At 34.5% G+C, this 3,728-nt stretch overlaps 1 long non-coding RNA gene across 2 annotated transcripts; it reads left to right on the plus strand.

Moving 5' to 3' along the window:
• Positions 1–699: 699 nt before the first annotated feature.
• On the plus strand, positions 700–3,012 carry LOC112503659. Of its 2 annotated transcripts, none has more exons than XR_003068045.1 (3): positions 700–858; positions 1,517–1,931; positions 2,633–3,012. It is a non-coding gene; the product is annotated as an uncharacterized LOC112503659 (long non-coding RNA). The 2 variants fall into 2 exon arrangements; XR_003068046.1 differs by having other exon boundaries at positions 1,614–1,931.
• Positions 3,013–3,728: the final 716 nt, after the last annotated feature.

The following is a 3,728-nucleotide window of genomic DNA, read 5'->3' on the forward strand; positions in this document are numbered from 1 at the left end:
TGTAAAACATATTACGTAATAGAGAGTTTGACCAGAGATTTGAATGTTAGACTTTTTCTCTCAACTCTCATATATGTGTTCTTGAATGTTTAACAAGATCTGCCATATTTGTGAAGCTTTCATGAAGATTGATCATCAAAAGTGGGACACACAAATGGTATCAAAGCAGTGTGTGCAAGAGATCAGAAGAAGAAATCAGATTTTCTTTTAAATTTTTTTTTTATTTTTTGAATTTTTTTTTGTTTTCTTCGTGTTCTTAATTTTTTCTTAAGTTTGATTCGATTTTTTTTAAAATTTTTGTGTTTTCGTGTTAAAAACAGGATCAAAATGTGCGGAATCATGTTGTGAATATTTGTTATACACAAAGATTTGTGTATTGATCTTTGTTTTTCGAGTTTTTGGTAGATTTTTGTGTTTTTAAATTTTTTTTCGTGTTCTTAATTTTTTTTTAAAACCAGTGTTTTTGATCCATTTTTTGTTAAAAAAATTTTGTTTTGTGTTTTTGATTGTTTTGATCTATTTTTTTAATTTTAGTTTGATTTTTTTTGGTCTAAATAGCTCAACCCGTCCGGATTTGGCCCATCCGGATTAAGCCCAACAGGATTAAATCACTCAACAGGTTTTGGGACTTCATAAATCGGAGTAGGAAGCTTGCTTGGTGATCGGACTTCATAAATCGCTCGACATTTCTTTTGCTTGGTGACCGGATTCTTGAGCGGATTCGTAGAAATCTTGAGCGGACAAGTTTAAATCGCAGGATACCTTCTTTGGGTTCTACCTTCATCGCTCAATCACAACCTAAATCGATCATCTCGTGACCGGATAATTGATCGGATTTTTAATCGCACAAATCAAAAGGTAAGTTTCTGATTTTTCAAAGTCTTAATCTATCAACTCGTGACCAAATACTTGAGCGATTTAGGTTTACTCTTGAGCGGATAAGTCTCCGGATAGGTAAATCGATTGGGTTGATCGGAGTCTTAATCGTTCAAATCAGAACTAGTGACCGGACTAGTGACCGGATATGTACAACCCTTGGCCGGATTAGTGAACGGATTAGGTTTAGCTTTGAGCGGAGTTGAGTGATTTAGGTCAGCTTTTTGTGCGAGTTAGTGTCAGCAGTGAGCGGATCTTTGAGCAATTTAAGGAAAGTCTTTGAGCGGACTAGTGACCGGACTTCGAACTGTTTTATCAGACCCATCTGCAGCTACACAGGTTCTCTTAGGCTAAATAGCTTGTTGTTCCATTCGAACAAATTGCCATCAATAGGTTCTGTGTTTGTGAGAGATAATTGTGACTGCACTTGTGGGCGTTCTTACAGCAATCTTCATCTTCCAGTTTGCCTATGAGAATTGATAACTCTGATATATAACTTGATTCGAGCTTTGAGTTCCATATGAAATCTCAATTAGAAGTTCTAAAAAGTGATTGCCTTTATGCTTGTGTAGATTGCCTTTATTCAAATAAAAGCTTTTACTGATTGTGTAAATTGTTTGATTGCATTCACCAATTGCAGGAGGAGATTAAGGTGTAGACATAGTGCCTTTTTTCTATTGAAATTGTGAAGTTCACTTAGCTTGTATCACTACAGACTTCTCTTGACTGTATTACAGGCTTGAACTTAAGCAGACTGTATAATCCAATCACCAGTCTGTCCGTATTGACTGAATTCTGTTGTGGTCATGTTGATTGTTAATTGAACCTTCTGTGTTTGTTCGTTATTGCACACACCATACAAAGATTTGTTGCTTGGTGTAAGAAGTTGTTGCTGTCATTTGTGCACTGGAACAGCAGCCCGAGTAGGAAAGAAACAGACCGATTCCACTGAGGAATTTAATACTGCAGCCAATGCAAACGAGGAAAAAGACTTCATTAACTAGCCTGGAATTTCACTCAAGACAGTCAATTTTATTGCTTGGCATTTTTCACAGGTACATTGTTTTAACTTTGTGCATTATCTGTGTTTGTGTATTTCAAGACTGGAACAGCAGATTCTTTGTGCTTTTGATATTAAATTTGAGGATTTGGTTTTATTGGTGTCACTTTGTGCTTTTATGTCAAATTTTGTGGACTGGAACAGCACAAAGGTCAATTACAGTTTCATTCATTTTTCTTAAAAGATTCGTTTTTGGTTTGCTCATTGCTTTAATCTGTTTTGAGAGTTTGTTTGAGGTTCATCAAGTTAAGGGTTGAGGGAATCTCACAAAGTTCCTGCTGGTAGAAATCCACAGCAGAAAGATCAATCTGTTTGATTTTGCTTTCAATCTCAGATTTCCGGCTTCAATTTCATCTGTTTTAGATTTTTTTTTCTATGATATCTGGGGTGTTTTACAAGCTGTTGCTATTGTGGTTCATATCAAAATGGTTTAGACATTAGACAGCAGCTGTGTGTTCTCGATCAAGACACCCACGTTGGTCAAGGAAGAGAGGGTTTGTGACATACATTTTGTAGAAGAAGCAACAATTGAAGAAACAGTTGCCATCTTGAAGCTATTGTGACATACATCAATTGTTTGTGAGGAACTACAGCAGCTCCTTGCTGTAGCAATGAGCACATATAGTTAGTTTAAATCGTTCAAGCTAACAGCCTAACTGTGGTTGTGATTTGATAGTTCAACTGTTTTTGTGACAGGTACATCAAATGTCACTTTGGAAGGTTTTAAGGCATAGCAAGGCTTGGGCTTGGATAGAGAAATAAGTTGCTGTATTGGCTTTGCTTGCAGCTATTGAACTAGTGCAGATTTGAAGTTATTGAACTGTTTTGTTTCATCTTGACAGCTTCTATTAGCTACACAAATTAGCGCACATAATCTGTTTACAAGCTTCTTCATTTTCAAGTTTGTTATCATTCAGGACGAAGCACAATCAGAAACTGCTAGAGGAAGTCGCACAGATACCTATTGGTTGTGAATCAAGAATTGTAACAGCTCTTACACGCTACCATTTGAATTGACCAAGAATTTCATTTGGTGTAATCATATTAAGGAACTTTGTTACGGTTTTGAATTAGTTTGTAATTTGGGTTTCTTAGTTTTTAGTTTTGTTTAGATTGTATTATTTTGGATCATTTCGTGTATTTGTTATCTGTTTGTGTTTTTAAACTGTTTGAGAATATTTGAACTGTTTTCTGTCGAGTAAACTGTTTTTCATCAGTTTAAACTGTTTTTGACTGTTTTTAACAGTTTTTAACTGTTTTCAACAGTTTTGACTGTTTTTACTAATTTTTTATAGTTTTTCGCCGATTTTCTGTATTATCATCAGTTTTTTTTTTTTTTTTGTTATTCTTTTTGAGCTTAATTGTTCCTGATTTCTTTTACTGATTTCACTGCATTGATCCTTTAACTAATCATTTTTTTAAAATGACAGATATTCTAAAGGAGATGAGAGAGAAGATTGCTGAGCTGGAAAAGAGCATTGTGAACTATAAAATTATGAATTATGCTAATGAGCAAAGTTTTAAAATTTTGAATCGGAAGCATGTAGAAAGATTAGAAAGAGTTGAGAATGAATTCAAATATCAGATTAATAAACTTGAAAAATCCTTGAATGATGTCAGAATAGAATGTGACAAAGAGATAAAAACATGGAGTAAGTCTAATAAAGATTTGTCCAATAAACTCCAAAAAGTTCAAAATGAACTAACTGCTGAGAGGAACTCTCCAAGGAATAATACAGAGACAAAGGACTTTACTGAGAAAATTCATAAACAAGAGAATGATTTGATTGAG

The sequence above is a fragment of the Cynara cardunculus genome, unplaced genomic scaffold, assembly GCF_001531365.2.
Source record: "Cynara cardunculus var. scolymus isolate 2C unplaced genomic scaffold, CcrdV1 Un_Scaffold_3486, whole genome shotgun sequence".
NCBI classification, from domain to species: Eukaryota; Viridiplantae; Streptophyta; class Magnoliopsida; order Asterales; family Asteraceae; genus Cynara; species Cynara cardunculus.